General features: G+C 39.4%; 1 protein-coding gene across 5 annotated transcripts in view; it reads left to right on the plus strand.

The window, feature by feature from the left end:
* The window catches only part of LOC147995335 (uncharacterized), a 305,835-nt gene that overhangs the window by 18,594 nt on the left and 268,631 nt on the right, over positions 1–18,610 (plus strand). For 2 of the 5 annotated variants that reach the window (XR_015684145.1, XR_015684142.1), the window contains exons 3-4: positions 7,858–7,984; positions 8,148–8,208. The exons of 2 other annotated variants lie outside the window; for them this stretch is intronic. The gene's annotated coding sequence lies outside the window, so the exon portion shown is untranslated. Of the gene's footprint in view, positions 1–7,049; positions 7,173–7,857; positions 7,985–8,147; positions 8,209–18,610 lie in introns of all 5 variants that reach the window. One more of the 5 variants, XR_015684143.1, reaches the window with a different exon arrangement.

Below are 18,610 nucleotides of genomic sequence, written 5' to 3' on the forward strand. Positions count from 1 at the left end.
TTTTCCTCTTCTTCTTCTTCCTCCTCCTCCTCTTCCTCTTCTCCTTTTTCTTCTCCTCCTCCTCCTTCTTTATTCTTCCTCCACCTCCCTCCTCCCCTCCTCCTCTTCTTCCTCTCTCTCTCTCTCTCTCTCTCTCTCCCTCTCTTTCTCTCTCTCTCTCTCTCTCTCTCTCTCTCTCTCTCTCTCTCACACACACACACACACACGCGCGCGCGCACACGCACACACAAACACATTATATGAAAGGAAGGTAGATGGAGTCATCAAAGATGAAGTTCTAAATAGATATCATATGTCACCATGTAAAACATTCGGCCAGGAATGCCTTGCATATTCTTAAATCATTGATGAAAGACGATACCATAGATCACCCCTCCCATCACAGGCCATTCTTCTGGGTATTATTTACTCTCTATAACATGATAATAAATGTTTAGTGCTGAGGATAACATAGAATGTCAAACATGGAGAAGTAGCCAGAGCCCAGATAAATGTTTCATTCCTATTGACTAGTGCTTATGATGCTGGAAGGGAAAAAATATTTAGATATAAGCCCTATAATCTATAACAGTCAGTTGGTTAAAAAAATGTACTCACTTAATAGTGGTATAAATGTGTGAATAAACAACCTCTTTTCTTTTACATTGTATTTGAGCCCCACTCTGTGAGACAGAATTCATATCTGACACTGATAAAGTAGCCACAAACCTGAGAATATATATATGTATATATATGTACATGTATAAATATGTATATATATATCTATATGTATATACATGTGTGTGTTTGTGTGTGTGTATATTTTCACATACATTTAGAGAAAAGCAATAATTTTATTATTCTAAAGGAACATAGCAATAAAGTGAATGGCTCCTGCTAATGTACTGTTGTTATACGTGTAGATCAGTGCCATGTTCAGCCTCCGTAAGAGAAGCTTTCTTTCAGTTGAAGGGAACTAATATAGAGTTTGGATAGTGATGGAATTATGAACTCACTATGATAAGTGAGATTTTTTTTATCATACCCCTTACCTAAAATGTCAGGCATCTGTATGGAAGAGGAGGCAGAAAGAATGAAAGAGTCAGAGGTAGGTGATGACTTCAAAGAAACCATATTTTCAAAACACAATCATACAGATACACATATGAAGTCATAGGAACTCTGACAGCTTGCACAAGTTCTGCACAAGCTCAAACCAGATTAAAAAGCTAGCACTGAGAAGGAAACATATATACAAAGTCTCATTCCCAGGCAAGAAGTTGTTGGTGATTGAAACTTGCTGACAAAGCGAAAACTGATTTTCTCCAAAGGAGTGTCATGGTAAACCAATTTCACTCACTAGAAAGGAAAAAAAAACATGCCCTGGAGTGTTGGGCAGCACATTATTGACTCCACAATTCTTTGTGTGTCTCTGTGTATACCTTGTCTCATTTTGTTTGTTTGGGTATTATTTTGTCTTATTACTTTTGTGTTTATTTTTAGTTAATTTTTGGGTAGGCTTTATATTCTTAAGAAAGGGAAAGATAGAGTTCTAGAAAAAGCATAAACACGGATTTGTAGATAGGTTTGGAGTATTTGTGTAGATTTCAATGAGAAGAAAAAATATAACCAAAATGTATTTTCTGTAATTTTATTTTTTAATTAAAGAAGTAAAACTTTAAAAAGATGAATGACAAATAAGGTGGAAAGAAATGAAAAAGACTTTGGATGGCAACCTCTAGTTTCTACAGTCACCTATACCTAAAGGAATGCACACTAAGTAAACACTAAATTTCTACAAATAACAGTGGATAATAAAAACACTACACTCACAAAAATAGAAAAAATTTAGGGATTATCAAGTAACATAGAGAAAGTATCATTGTATTGCCATAAAAATTTATTTAAAAATAAGATTGTTTAATCTTGTATGTTTTAGAAAATTTGGAAGGCATAAAAGGTTTGACCTTTCATGCCTTTTTTTTGGTTTTAGAACAGAGTTTAATTTAAAAAACACATCTATCTGCAGCATGGTCTTTATACTGGAAGCACAAATTCTTATTTTATTCTTTTCATGGCTATTTATACACATCACGGTGATTAATTTTGTTGTCAACTTGACAGGATCTAAAATCACCTAGGAGACAAACTTCAGGAAATATCTGTAATGTGGGTCCTGAATTTAATTGATTAATGGGGAAAGACTCCACCTATGTATAGACAACATCAGCATTCACCTCTTTCTGCTGGCTGACAATAGAGGGTGGGTTACTAGCTGTGTATTATTACTTCTCCTGTGCACTGTATCATGAACTCTAATCTCAAATAAGCCATTTATTTGTTAAGTAGTCTTTCTCAGATATTTTGGCATAAGAACAGGCAAAGGAAAAAAGATATTTCCTCTGTAATTTTTCATAATTATACAGGTAGGATGTTAGAAAGAAACATGGTCCTTTGTCCTCATGTCCAATGATAGTGGCAAGCTGGATCCTTAGATAATCCCAATTTGGTCCTATCAAATATTCCTTGGCCCTAAGGTAAAAACTATCTTTAGTCTATTTCTAGATTATATTTCATGTTAAAAACTATATTGGACCTGCAGATAAGTTTACATACATCTATTTCTTGCCCTTGGTTTTATCATCTCTGTAAAGTATGGCATGGGTATGTCTGAATATATGTTTCCTCTTTATGTGGTAGAATCTTTAAATAGAAGAACCTAGCTTTATGATAACATATACTGCTCTTCTTTTTCTAATCTTTATTAACGTGAGTACTTCTTATTTACATTTCGATTGTTATTCCCCTTCCAGGTTTCTGGGTCCAAATCCCCCTAACCCCTCCCCTCCTCTTCTATATGGGCTTCTGCTCCCCATCCTCCCCCTATTACCAGCCTCCCCCTAACAATCACGTTCACTGGGGGTTCAGTCTTGGCAGCACCAAGGGCTTCACCTGCCACTGTTGCTCTTACTAGGCTACTCATTGCTACCTATGAGGTTGGAGCCCAGGGTCAATTCATGTATAGTCTTTGGGTAATGGCTTAGTCTCTGGAAGCTCTGGTTGGTTGGCATTGTTGTACATATGGGGTCTTGAGCCACTTCAAGCTCTTCCAGTCCTTTCTCTGATTTATTCAACAGGGGTCCTGTTCTCAGTTCAGTGGTTTGCTGCTGGCATTCGCCTCTGTATTTTCTGTATTCCGGCTGTGTCTCTCAGGAGAGATCTACATCCGGTTCCTGTCGGCCTCCACTTCTTTGCTCCATCCATCTTGTCTAATTGGGTGGCTGTATATGTATGGCCACATGTGGGGCAGGCTCTGAATGGGTGTTCCTTCTGCCTCTGTTCTAAACTTTGCCTCCCTATTCCCTCCCAAGGGTATCCTTGTTCCCCCTTTAAGGAATAAGTGAATCATTCGCATTTAGGTCATCCTTCTTGAGTTTCATGTGTTCTGTGCATCTAGGGTAATTCAAGAATTTGGGCTAATATCCACCTATCAATGATTGCATACCACGTGTCTTTTTCTATGATTGGGTTACTTCACTCAGGATGATATTCTCCAGTTCCATCCTTTTTCCTATGAATTTCATAAAGTCATTGTTTTTGATAGCTGAGTAATATTCCATTGTGTAGATGTATCACATTTTCTGTATCCATTCCTCTGTTGAAGGGCATCTGGGTTCTTTCCATCTTCTGGTTATTATAAATAAGGCTGCTATGAACATAGTGGAGCATGTGTCTTTGTTATACGTTGAGGCATCTTTTGGGTATATGCCCAAGAGAGTTATACCTGGGTCCTCAGGTAGTTCAAAGTCCAATTTTCTGAGGAACCTTCAGACTTATTTCCAGAATGGTTGTACCAGTCTGCAATCCCACCAAGAATGGAGGGGTGTTCCTCTTTCTCCATATCTTCGCCAGCATTTCCTGTCACCTGAGTTTTTGATCTTAGGCATTCTGACTGGTGTGAGGTGAAATCTCAGGGTTGTTTTGATTTGCATTTCCCTTATGACTAAAGATGTTGAGCATTTCTTTAGGTGTTTCTCAGCCATTTGGCATTCCTCAGCTGTGAATTCTTTGTTTAGCTCTGAACCCCATTTTTTTTTCTTTTTTTCTTTTTTTCAGAGCTGAGGACCGAACCCAGGGCCTTGCCCTTACGAGGCAAGCGCTCTACCACTGAGCTAAATCCCCACACTTGAACCCCTTCTTTTAATAGGGTTATTTGTTTCCCTGCAGTCTAACTTCTTGAGTTCTTTGTATATTTTGGATATAAGCCCTCTGTCAGTTGTAGGATTAGTAAAGATCTTTTCCCAATCTGTTGATTGTTGTTTTGTCCTAACAACAGTGCCCTTTGCCTGACAGAAGCTTTGCAGTTTTATGAGATCCCCTTTGTCGATTCTTGATCTTAGAGCATAAGCCATTGGTGTTTTCTTCAGGAAATTTTTTCCATCGCCCATGTGTTTGAGATTCTGCCCTAGTTTTTCTTCTATTAGTTTGAGTGTATCTGGTTTGATGTGGAGGTCCTTGATCTACATGGACTTAAGCTTTGGTGATAACCATGGATCGATCTGCAGTCTTCTACATGTTGACCTCCAGTTGAACCAGCACCATTTACTGAAAATGCTATCTTTTTTACATTGGAACGTATTGGCTCCTTTGTCAAAAATCTAGTGCCCATAAGTGTGTGGGTTCATTTCTGGGTCTTCAATTCTGTTCCATTGGTCTATCTGTCTGTCTCTGTACCAATACCATGCAGTTTTTATCACTATTGCTCTGTAATGCTGCTTGAGTTCACGGATAGTGATTCCCCCTGAAGTCCTTTTATTGTTGAGGATAGTTTTAGCTATCCTGGGTTTTTTGTTATTCCAGATGAATTTGCAAATTGTTCTGTCTAACTCTTTGAAGAAATGGATTGGTATTTTGATGGGAATTGCATTGAATCTGTAGATCGCTTTTGGCAAAATGGCCATTTTTACTATATTAATCCTGCCAATCCATGAGCATGGGAGATCTTTCCATCTTCTGAGGTCTTCTTCAATTTCTTTCTTCAGAGTCTTGAAGTTTTTATTGTACATCTTTTACTTGCTTGGTTAAAGTCACACCGAGGTACTTCATATTATTTGGGTCTATTATGAAGGATGTTGTTTCCCTAATTTCTTTCTCGGTTTGTTTCTCTTTTGTGTAGAGGAAGGCTACTGATTTATTTGAGTTAATTTTTTCTTCAGCCACTTTGCTGAAGTTGTCTATCAGCTTTAGTAGTTCTCTAGTGGAACTTTTGGGATCACTTAAATATACTATCATATCATGTGCAAATAGTGATATTTTGACTTCTTCTTTTCCGATCTGTATCCCCTTGATCTCCTTTTGTTGTCTGATTGCTCTGGCTAGAACTTCAAAACTATATTGAATAAGTAGGGAGAGAGTGGGCAGCCTTGCCTAGTCCCTGATTTTAGTGGGATTGCTTTAACTTTCTCTCCATTTAGTTTAATGTTAGCTACTGGTTTGCTGTATATTGCTTTTACTATGTTTAGATATGGGCCTTGAATTCCTCATCTTTTGAAGACTTTTTTCATGGAGGGTTGTTGAATTTTGTCAAATGCTTTCTCAGCATCTAATGAAATGATCATGTGGTTCTTTTCTTTGAGTTTGTTTATATAGTGGATTACGTTGATGGATTTCCAAATATTGAACCATCCTTGCATCCCTAGAAAGAAGCCTACTCGCTCATGGTGAATGAACCTTTTGAGTGTTCTTGGATTCAGTTTGCCAGAATTGTATTGAGCATTTTCGCATCGATATTCTTGAGGGAAATTGGTCTGAAATTCTCTTTCTTTGTAGGGTCTTTGTGTGGTTTAGGTATAAGCATAATTGTGGCTTCAAAGAATGAATTGGGTAGTGTTCCTTTTGTTTCTAATTTTTGGAATAGTTTGAAGAGTACTAGTATTAGGTCCTCTTTGAAGGTCTGGTAGAATTCTGCACTAAACCCATCTGATCCTTGACATTTTTTGGTTGGGAAACTTTTAATGACTGATTAGATTTCTTTAAGAGTTATGGGGTGGTTTAGATGGTTTTTCTGATCCTGATTTAACTTTGGTATCTGGTATCTGTCTAGAAAATTGTCCATTTCCTACAGATTTTCCAGTTTTGTTGGGTATAGGCTTTGGTAGTAGGATCTGATATATTTTTTTTAATTTCCTCAGTTTCTGTTATTATGTCTCCCTTTTCATTTCTGATTTTGTTAATTTGGATATACCCTCTGTGTCCTCTGGTTAGTGTGGCTAAGGGTTTATCTATCTTGTTGGTTTTCTCTAAGAACCAACTCATGGTTTTGTTGATTCTTTGTATATTTCTTTTCATTTCTACTTGCTTGATTTCAGCCCTGAGTTTGATTATTTCCTGCTGTCTACTCCTCTTGGGTGCAATTGCTTCTTTTTGTTCTAAAGTTTTCAGGTGTGCTGTGAAGCTGTTAGTGTATGCTCCCTCTAATTTTTTTTTGTAGGCCCTCAGAGTTATGAGTTTTCCTCTTAGCACTGGTTTCATTATATTTCTTAAGTTTGGGTATGTTGTAGACTCTGTCTGTAATCACATAAGATGCAATTGAAACAACTGTTGAAACAAATAAGGACTAAGCCTGGTGTTTTTATAGTTTTAATTTTGTTGGTTTTGTTTCTGTTTTTGTTTGTGAAGACATGAGAAACTTTGTCTTCTAGTCCTGGCTGTTCTGAAAGTAGGTATGCAGAACACGTAGGCCTCAAACTTAAAGGTCCACCTGACTCTAGTTCCAGAATGCTGGGATTAATTGTGAGTCAACATGCCTGACTGTTTGTTTGTTTGTTTCATGTTATTGGCTGATGGACCTGGAATGTAGGTTTTTGTACATGTCAACCATATGCTGTTGTGTTGATCTTCATCCATGTTGTGGATTTTGAAATTTGGCAGAGAGAATAGTCTACTTCTCAGGATGGCATAGATTCATGACTTAATACTGCCTAAGTTTTACTGCCTGAGATTTCTGAGTCATTGAATTGCAGATGCATAACATTTTTCTTGCCTGTTGTGTTTGTCTTGATTTTTTGAAGGAATATGAATATTTTACCTGTGTGCATGAATATCCATATTATGTATGCCTGGTCCCCATAGTAGGCAGAAGATGGCTTCAGAATTCCTGAACTTGGAGAAATGGATAGTTGTGAAGACCCCTTGTAAGTATTGGCAATTGAGCCCAATTATTTGCAAGACCAGCAAGAGTTCTTTACTGCTGAGCCATCTCTCCTGTCCTGTGTTGCTTATTTAGGATCAACATTTACATTGCTAATATTTCATCTGTCCGTTTGCATCTATTTAAAAACACTGCCCCCCTTTAGTATGATCTCAATACTGTTATAGTTTAAACTTGGCCACTTCAGGATTCTGGAAAATGAAAACAGAACGGGGGTGAATGTGTAATTCTTTGTAGGAACCCCGGTAAAAACCTCTGAGTTCTTTCTCTCTTTTTTGATTGATTTTTACATGGGAAACAGAGTCTTAATATGTTCCTCTGTCTGTCCTGGATAGACCTAGCATCCAGCTCAGTGAAATAAGATGTGAGTTGTTCGTACAACTTCTCTGATGTGTGCTAGTGCTACTTGGTTCTTTCTGTCTCTTTCTGTCTCTCTCTCTGTCTCTCTCTTTCTCTCTCATAATTAGCATTTCTCTTGAAAAGTTATATCCTATTCAAGGAGCATTCAATTTCCTTCTAAGATGACTTGGTAGTTCCATTAGAACTTCTGGGTCAAGAAATAAGTGGGGGAAGCACCAGAATCATACAACTATATTGTCAATGAGGCATACATTTACAGTGGTGTCAGTATCATGGATTCTGATGTACACATGTATGGGATATTTTAGGATGCGGTGACTTATGATGATGTGAATGTGAACTTCACTCAAGAAGAGTGGGCTATTCTGGATCCTTTACAGAGGAGTCTCTACAAAGATGTGATGCTGGAGACCTATAAGAACCTCACTGCTATTGGTAAGATTGTGGATTTTCTTTCACTTTTTAAAATAAGGGGGAAACTGTTTTCTGCAATTACAGTTAAGAATGAGGTGTATAAATCAGGTTCACTAAAGATAGTAACTTAAATTTTGCCTAATTTTCAATAACATATCACACATTTTCATGTACTATATTTTAGGCTGCAACTGGAAAGACCGTAATATTGAAGGACATTTTCAAAGTTTCAGAAGACATGTAAGGTAATTGTCATGTGCAAGTTGGTATGGAACTGCCTCTAAAGAAATGTTACTGTGTCCTAGAAGTTTTAAAGATAAGCAACAGTGTAAAAAGAGAGGCACTTCTTTAAGTGTATTGATTATTAATTCTCACAAATCTATGTACCTCAGTGTCAGGTGTCTGATTTGTGTTTACAAGGCTTTCCTCTAAGAAAGAAGACAAGGAAACAATGCCTACAGATATTACCATTCAAATCAGAGCCACATTACAGCTACTCTGTAGAAATGCCAATCTATTTAGTCTCATACCACTCACATATTGCATTGTGTGTGTGTACATATATATGATATATATTATGGGTGATAAGTATATGTTTCTAATGGGCAAATATTTCATGGTAAAGCTGATTAAGTTAAAGACGCAGTTTATGAGAATCAAGAATGTTGTTGGGGATCTCATAAAACTGCAAAGCTTCTGTAAGGCAAAGGACACTGTGGTTAGGACAAAACGGCAACCAACAGATTGGGAAAATATCTTTACCAATCCTACAACAGATAGAGGCCTTATATCCAAAATATACAAAGAACTCAAGAAGTTAGACCGCAGGGAGACAAATAACCCTATTAAAAAATGGGGTTTAGAGCTAAACAAAGAATTCACAGCTGAGGAATGCCGAATGGCTGAGAAACACCTAAAGAAATGTTCAACATCTTTAGTCATAAGGGAAATGCAAATCAAAACAACCCTGATATTTCACCTCACACCAGTGAGAATGGCTAAGATCAAAAACTCAGGTGACAGCAAATGCTGGCGAGGATGCGGAGAAAGAGGAACACTCTTCCATTGTGGGTGGGGTTGCAGACTGGTACAACCATTCTGGAAATCAGTCTGGAGGTTCCTCAGAAAATTGGACATTGAACTGCCTGAGGATCCAGCTATACCTCTCTTGGGCATATACCCAAAAGATGCCCCAACATATAAAAAAGACACGTGCTCCACTATGTTCATCGCAGCCTTATTTATAATAGCCAGAAGCTGGAAAGAACCCAGATGCCCTTCAACAGAGGAATGGATACAGAAAATGTGGTACATCTACACAATGGAATATTACTCAGCTATCAAAAACAATGACTTTATGAAATTCGTAGGCAAATGGTTGGAACTGGAAAATATCATCCTGAGTGAGCTAACCCAATCACAGAAAGACATACATGGTATGCACTCATTGATAAGTGGCTATTAGCCCAAATGCTTGAATTACCCTAGATGCCTAGAACACATGAAACTCAAGACGGATGATCAAAATGTGAGTGCTTCGACCCGCGGATCCCGGCCCGCAGCAGCTCTCTGCTCCCAGACCTGGTGAGAGAGAGACCCAACCGCCTGGTCAGGTGGGCACTCCTGAGGCTGCAGAGCGGAAGAGACCACCAACACTGCTCACCCCTTCCCACATCCCTGGCCCAAGAAGAAACTGTATAAGGCCTCTGGGCTCCCGTGTGGGAGGGCCCAGGAGCGGCAGGACACCTGCCTGAGACACGGCCGGAACCTGAAAGAAAGAGACCGGATAAACAGTTCTCTGCACCCAAATCCCATGGGAGGGAGAGCTAAACCTTCAGAGAGGCAGACAAGCCTGGGAAACCAGAAGAGACTGCTCCCTGCACACACATCTCGGACGCCAGAGGAAAAAGCCAAAGACTATCTGGAACCCTGGTGCACTGAAGCTCCCGGAAGGGGCGGCACAGGTCTTCCTGGTTGCTACCGCTGCAGAGAGCCCCTGGGCAGCACCCCACGAGCGAACTTGAGCCTCAGGACCACAGGTAAGACCAAATTTTCTGCTGCAAGAAAGCTGCCTGGTGAACTCAAGACACAGGCCCACAGGAACAGCTGAAGACCTGTAGAGAGGAAAAACTACACGCCCGAAAGCAGAACACTCTGTCCCCATAACTGACTGAAAGAGAGGAAAACAGGTATACAGCACTACTGACACACAGGCTTATAGGACAGTCTAGCCACTGTCAGAAATAGCAGAACAAAGTAACACTAGAGATAATCTGATGGCGAGAGGCAAGCGCAGGAACCCAAGCAACAGAAACCAAGACTACATGCCATCATCGGAGCCCAATTCTCCCACCAAAACAAACATGGAATATCCAAACACACCAGAAAAGCAAGATCTAGTTTCAAAATCATATTTCATCATGATGCTGGAGGACTTCAAGACAGACATGAACACACTTAGGGAAACACAGGAAAACATTAATAAACAAGTAGAAGCCTACAGAGAGGAATCGCAAAAATCCCTGAAAGAATTCCAGGAAAACACAATCAAACAGTTGAAGGAATTAAAAATGGAAATAGAAGCAATCAAGAAAGAACACATGGAAACAACCCTGGATATAGAAAACCAAAAGAAGAGACAAGGAGCTGTAGATACAAGCTTCACCAACAGAATACAAGAGATGGAAGAGAGAGTCTCAGGAGCAGAAGATTCCATAGAAATCATTGACTCAACTGTCAAAGATAATGTAAAGCGGAAAAAGCTACTGGTCCAAAACATACAGGAAATCCAGGACTCAATGAGAAGATCAAACCTAAGGATAATAGGTATAGAAGAGAGTGAAGACTCCCAGCTCAAAGGACCAGTAAATATCTTCAACAAAATCATAGAAGAAAACTTCCCTAACCTAAAAAAAGAGATACCCATAGACATACAAGAAGCCTACAGAACTCCAAATAGATTAGACCAGAAAAGAAACACCTCCTGTCACATAATTGTCAAAACACCAAACGCACAAAATAAAGAAAGAATATTAAAAGCAGTAAGGGAAAAAGGTCAAGTAACACATAAAGGGAGACCTATCAGAATCACACCAGGCTTCTCGCCAGAAACTATGAAGGCCAGAAGATCCTGGACTGATGTCATACAGACCCTAAGAGAACACAAATGCCAGCCAAGGTTACTGTATCCAGCAAAACTCTCAATTAACATTGATGGAGAAACCAAGATATTCCTGACAAAACCAAATTTACACAATATCTTTCTATAAATCCAGCACTACAAAGGATAATAAATGGTAAAGCCCAACATAAGGAGGCAAGCTATACCCTAGAAGAAGCAAGAAACTAATCGTCTTGGCAACAAAACAAAGAGAATGAAAGCACACAAACATAACCTCACATCCAAATATGAATATAAAGGGAAACAATAATTACTATTCCTTAATATCTCTCAATATCAATGGCCTCAACTCCCCAATAAAAAGACATAGATTAACAAACTGGATACGCAACGAGGACCCTGCATTCTGCTGCCTACAGGAAACACACCTCAGAGACAAAGACAGACAGTACCTCAGAGTGAAAGGCTGGAAAACAACTTTCCAAGCAAATGGTCAGAAGAAGCAAGCTGGAGTAGCCATTCTAATATCAAATAAAATCAATTTCCAACTAAAAGTCATCAAAAAAGATAAGGAAGGACACTTCATATTCATCAAAGGAAAAATCCACCAAGATGAACTCTCAATCCTAAATACCTATGCCCCAAATACAAGGGCACCTACATACGTAAAAGAAACCTTGCTAAAGCTCAAAACACACATTGCACCTCACACAATAATAGTGGGAGATTTCAACACCCCACTCTCATCAATGGACAGATCATGGAAACAGAAATTAAACAGTGATGTCGACAGACTAAGAGAAGTCATGAGCCAAATGGACTTAACAGATATTTATAGAACATTCTATCCTAAAGCAAAAGGATATACTTCTTCTCAGCTCCTCATGGTATTTTCTCCAAAATTGACCATATAATTGGTCAAAAAACGGGCCTCAACAGGTACAGAAAGATAGAAATAATCCCATGCGTGCTATCGGACCACCACGGCCTAAAACTTGTCTTCAATAACAATAAGGGAAGAATGCCCACATATACGTGGAAATTGAACAATGCTCTACTCAATGATAACCTGGTCAAGGAAGAAATAAAGAAAGAAATTAAAAACTTTTTAGAATTTAATGAAAATGAAGATACAACATACTCAAACTTATGGGAAACAATGAAAGCTGTGCTAAGAGGAAAACTCATAGCGCTGAGTGCCTGCAGAAAGAAACAGGAAAGAGCATATGTCAGCAGCTTGACAGCACACCTAAAAGCTCTAGAACAAAAAGAAGCAAATACACCCAGGAGGAGTAGAAGGCAGGAAATAATCAAACTCAGAGCTGAAATCAACAAAGTAGAAACAAAAAGGACCATAGAAAGAATCAACAGAACCAAAAGTTGGTTCTTTGAGAAAATCAACAAGATAGATAAACCCTTAGCCAGACTAACGAGAGGACACAGAGAGTGCGTCCAAATTAACAAAATCAGAAATGAAAAGGGAGACATAACTACAGATTCAGAGGAAATTCAAAAAATCATCAGATCTTACTATAAAAACCTATATTCAACAAAATTTGAAAATCTTCAGGAAATGGACAATTTCCTAGACAGATACCAGGTACTGAAGTTAAATCAGGAACAGATAAACCAGTTAAACAACCCCATAACTCCTAAGGAAATACAAGCAGTCATTAAAGGTCTCCCAACCAAAAAGAGCCCAGGTCCAGACGGATTTAGTGCAGAATTCTATCAAACCTTCATAGAAGACCTCATACCAATATTATCCAAACTATTCCACAAAATTGAAACAGATGGAGCCCTACCGAATTCCTTCTACAAAGCCACAATTACTCTTATACCTAAACCACACAAAGACAAAACAAAGAAAGAGAACTTCAGACCAATTTCCCTTATGAATATCGACGCAAAAATACTCAATAAAATTCTGGCAAACCGAATTCAAGAGCACATCAAAACAATCATCCACCATGATCAAGTAGGCTTCATCCCAGGCATGCAGGGATGGTTTAATATACGGAAAACCATCAACGTGATCCATTATATAAACAAACTGAAAGAACAGAACCACATGATCATTTCATTAGATGCTGAGAAAGCATTTGACAAAATTCAACACCCCTTCATGATAAAAGTCCTGGAAAGAATAGGAATTCAAGGCCCATACCTAAACCTAGTAAAAGCCATATACTTCAAACCAGTTGCTAACATTAAACTAAATGGAGAGAAACTTGAAGCAATCCCACTAAAATCAGGGACTAGACAAGGCTGCCCACTCTCTCCCTACTTATTCAATATAGTTCTTGAAGTTCTAGCCAGAGCAATCAGACAACAAAAGGAGATCAAAGGGATACAGATCGGAAAAGAAGAGGTCAAAATATCACTATTTGCAGATGACATGATAGTATATTTAAGTGATCCCAAAAGTTCCACCAGAGAACTACTAAAGCTGATAAACAACTTCAGCAAAGTGGCTGGGTATAAAATTAACTCAAATAAATCAGTTGCCTTCCTCTATACAAAAGAGAAACAAGCCGAGAAAGAAATTAGGGAAACGACACCCTTCATAATAGACCCAAATAATATAAAGTACCTCGGTGTGACTTTAACCAAGGAAGTAAAAGATCTGTACAATAAGAACTTCAAGACACTGAGGAAAGAAATTGAAGAAGACCTCAGAAGATGGAAAGATCTCCCATGCTCATGGATTGGCAGGATTAATATAGTAAAAATGGCCATTTTACCAAAAGCGATCTACAGATTCAATGCAATCCCCATCAAAATACCAATCCAATTCTTCAAAGAGTTAGACAGAACAATTTGCAAATTCATCTGTAATAACAAAAAACCCAGGATAGCTAAAGCTATCCTCAACAATAAAAGGACTTCAGGGGGAATCACTATCCCTGAACTCAAGCAGTATTACAGAGCAATAGTGATAAAAATTGCATGGTATTGGTACAGAGACAGACAGATAGACCAATGGAATAGAATTGAAGACCCAGAAATGAACCCACACACCTATGGTCACTTGATTTTTGACAAAGGAGCCAAAACCATCCAATGGAAAAAAGATAGCATTTTCAGCAAATGGTGCTGGTTCAACTGGAGGGCAACATGTAGAAGAATGCAGATCGATCCATGCTTATCACCCGTACAAAGCTTAAGTCCAAGTGGATCAAGGACCTCCACATCAAACCAGACACACTCAAACTAATAGAAGAAAAACTAGGGAAGCATCTGGAACACATGGGCACTGGAAAAAATTTCCTGAACAAAACACCAGTGGCTTATGCTCTAAGATCAAGAATCGACAAATGGGATCTCATAAAACTGCAAAGCTTCTGTAAGGCAAAGGACACTGTGGTTAGGACAAAACGGCAACCAACAGATTGGGAAAATATCTTTACCAATCCTACAACAGATAGAGGCTTTATATCCAAAATATACAAAGAACTCAAGAAGTTAGACCGCAGGGAGACAAATATCCCTATTAAAAAATGGGGTTCAGAGCTAAACAAAGAATTCACAGCTGAGGAATGCCGAATGGCTGAGAAACACCTAAAGAAATGTTCAACATCTTTAGTCATAAGGGAAATGCAAATCAAAACAACCCTGAGATTTCACCTCACACCAGTGCGATTGGCTAATATCAAAAACTCAGGTGACAGCAGATGCTGGCGAGGATGCGGAGAAAGAGGAACACTCCTCCATTGTTGGTGGGATTGCAGACTGGTAAAACCATTCTGGAAATCAGTCTGGAGGTTCCTCAGAAAATTGGACATTGAACTGCCTGAGGATCCAGCTATACCTCTCTTGGGCATATACCCAAAAGATGCCTCAACATATAAAAGAGACACGTGCTCCACGATGTTCATCGCAGCCTTATTTATAATAGCCAGAAACTGGAAAGAACCCAGATGCCCTTCAACAGAGGAATGGATACAGAAAATGTGGTACATCTACACAATGGAATATTACTCAGCTATCAAAAACAACGAGTTTATGAAATTCGTAGGCAAATGGTTGGTACTGGAAAATATCATCCTGAGTGAGCTAACGCAATCACAGAAAGACATACATGGTATGCACTCATTGATAAGTGGCTATTAGCCCAAATGCTTGAATTACCCTAGATCCCTAGAACAAACGAAACTCAAGACGGATGATCAAAATGTGAATGCTTCACTCCTTCTTTAAATGAGGAAAAAGAATACCCTTGGCAGGGAAGGGAGAGGCAAAGATTAAAACAGAGACTGAAGGAACACCCATTCAGAGCCTGCCCCACATGTGGCCCATACATATACAGCCACCCAATTAGACAAGATGGATGAAGCAAAGAAGTGTAGACCGACAGGAGCCGGATGTAGATCGCTCCTGAGAGACACAGCCAGAATACAGCAAATACAGAGGCGAATGCCAGCAGCAAACCACTGAACTGAGAATAGGTCCCCTATTGAAGGAATCAGAGAAAGAACTGGAAGAGCTTGACGGGGCTCGAGACCCCAAAAGTACAACAATGTCAAGCAACCAGAGCTTCCAGGGACTAAGCCACTACCTAAAGACTATACATGGACTGACCCTGGACTCTGACCTCATAGGTAGCAATGAATATCCTTGTAAGAGCACCAGTGGAAGGGGAAGCCCTGGGTCCTGCTAAGACTGAACCCCCAGTGAACTAGACTGTTGTGGGGAGGGCGGCAATGGGGGGAGGGTGGGGAGGGGAACACCCATAAGGAATGGGAGTGGGAGGGGGATGTTTGCCCGGAACCCGGGAAAGGGAATAACACTCGAAATGTATAAAAGAAATACTCAAGTTAACAAAAAAAAAAAAAAAAAAAAAAAGAGTGGAGAGTTTGAGACCAGCCTGAGCTACATACGGAGAACTTGTCCCAAATTGAAAAAAACAAAAAAAACAAAAAATACAGAAAAGAGAAAAAGGAGACAAGAGAGGGGAGGGAAGGGGACTGCTTTCAAGTGGGGGTAGCACTTAAAAATTAATGTTTGAAATTAATCGTAAACAATGCCAAAGAAATGGTAAGAACATAAAAGCTAAATAAAGATTGGGGATTTGAACATAAAAGAAGTGATTTGGCTTGTGTTTGACCTCACATATTTCTTATTAGAGGCTGGCTGTGCTGTATTTTACAAGCACCAGTAACTAGTGCTTGTAAAATACAGAATATATTTTTGAAAGCAAAATGCTTTTCTTTAATGCTTCTGACTCATAAACGTAATTCTAGGGAACACATAATTTGACTGTTCTATTAGTTCTTTATTGGGGAAGGTGTTCTTTGTAATAAAAAGGCATTTGTCTCACGCTACTATCTTAAATTTATTTTTCTTTTTGGGTTCAGAATATATGGTTTGATTAGAAAGTTGAAGATAGAATGCTCTTTTAATTGAAATAAAAAATAGGTGACGGAAGATATTAGTAAGAAAAATATAGTTACAGAGAAATATCATCTTCTACTTTAGCAGGACAGCTAATAGAAGGAGTAGAGCTAGAAATAAGGAACTGGGGACAAAGGGTATTGCCCCACTTCTACAGGACCATGTGGCCCTTGGTCTTTGCGCTCATAAACCTGCCATCTACACATCATTATAGACTGCTTTGCAGATGGTGCATGACACATGCATATTTCCTCTTCAGGAACCCAACAGCGATTGTCTGTCATTATAAAAAGTCACATAAATTTCCAGCACAGAAACACCAGAAATACTAAGTCAGGATGCCAGGTTAGGTGTTTGCTGAGGTCCACAGATGTCCATTCCCCGACTTCAATCTTCTTGCTGTGTTCTCAGGATAGAAAGAATGTCTCTTTTCTGAGGACAGAGCCACCCTCATGAGTACTCCATGAGGCTACATACTTGTAACTTGCAAATCTGCCAAAGCCGCAAAATCACATCACCCTGTGGTCCTTCGAAAACTATCCTCGACAATAATAGAACTTCTGGGGGAATCACCATCCATGAATTCAAGCAGTATTACAGAGCAATAGTGATAAAAAACATGTATGGTATTGGTACAGAGACAGACAGGTAGATCAATGCAATAGAATTGAAGATCCAAAAAAGAACCCACACACCTATGGTCACTTAATGTTTGACAAAATATACAAAGAACTCAAGAAGTTAGGCTCCAGAGAGCCAAATAACCCTATTAAATAAGGGGGTACAGAGCAAAACAAAGAATTCTCAGCTGAGGAATATGGAAAGTCTGAGAAGCACCTAAAGAATTGTTCAGCATCCTTAGTCATCAGGGAAATGTAAATCAAAACAACCCTGAGATTCCACCTCACACCAGTTAGAATGGCTAAGATAAAAAAAAAAAACTCAGATGACAACAGATGCTAGCGAGGATGTGGAGAAAGAGGAACACTCCTCCATTGTTGGTGGGATTGGAGACTGGTGCAACCACTCTGGAAATCACTCTGAAGGTTCCTCAGAAAGTTATACATAGTAATACCTGAGGACCCAGCTCTACCTCTCCCGGGCATATACCCAAAAGATGCTCCAACAAATAGCAAAGACACATGTTCCACTATGTTCATAGCAGCCTTATTTATAATAGCCAGAAGCTGGAAAGAACCCAGAGGAATGGATACAGAAAATGTGGTACATCTACACAATGGAATATTACTCAGCTATCAAAAACAATGACATCATTAAATTCATAGGCAAATGGATGGAACTAGAAAATATCATCCTGAGTGAGGTAACCACACACACACACACACACACACACACACACACACACAACCACACATGGTGTGCTCTCACTGGTAAATGGGTATTAGCCCAAAAGCTAAATTATCCAAGATATAATCCGCAGACCACATGAAGCTCAAGAAGAAGGACCATAGCTCCAGTCCTCTTTAAAAGGGGGAACAAAAATACTCATAGGTGTGGATATGGAGACAAAGTTTTGAGCAGAGACTGAAGGAACAGCCATTCTGAGCCCGCCACACCTGGGGATCCAGCCCATATATATACAGCCACCAAAATTAGACAATATTGATGAAGCTACAAGATGGATGCTGACAGGAGCCTGATATAGCTGTCTCCTAAGAGGCTCAGCCAGAGCATGACAAATACGGAGGCGAATGCTAGCAGCCAACTACTGAACTGAGAGAATGGGGTCCCCATTGGAAGAACTAGAGAAAGAACTGAAGGAGTCAAAGGGGTTTACAACCTCCTAAGAACAACAATACCAACCAACCATAGCTCCCAGGGACTAAACCACTACCCAAAACACTTTGGACAGACCTATGGCTCAAGCTGCAAATGTAGCAGAGGATGGACTTTTTGGGCACCAATGGGAGGAGAAGCCCTTGGTCCTGCCAAGGCTGAACCAGTGTAGTGGAACATCAGGGTGGGGAGGCAGGAAGAGGGGTTGGTTGGGGAAGGCGAACACCCTTACAGAAGAAGGGGAGGAGGATGGAATAGGGTGCTTATCTCTGGGAAACCAGGAAAGGGAATAAATAACATTTGAAATGTAAATAAAAAATCCAATAAAAAATGTA

Source organism: Rattus norvegicus, chromosome 3 (assembly GCF_021556685.1).
Source record: "Rattus norvegicus strain SHRSP/BbbUtx chromosome 3, alternate assembly SHRSP_T2T, whole genome shotgun sequence".
Lineage (NCBI taxonomy): Eukaryota > Metazoa > Chordata > Mammalia > Rodentia > Muridae > Rattus > Rattus norvegicus.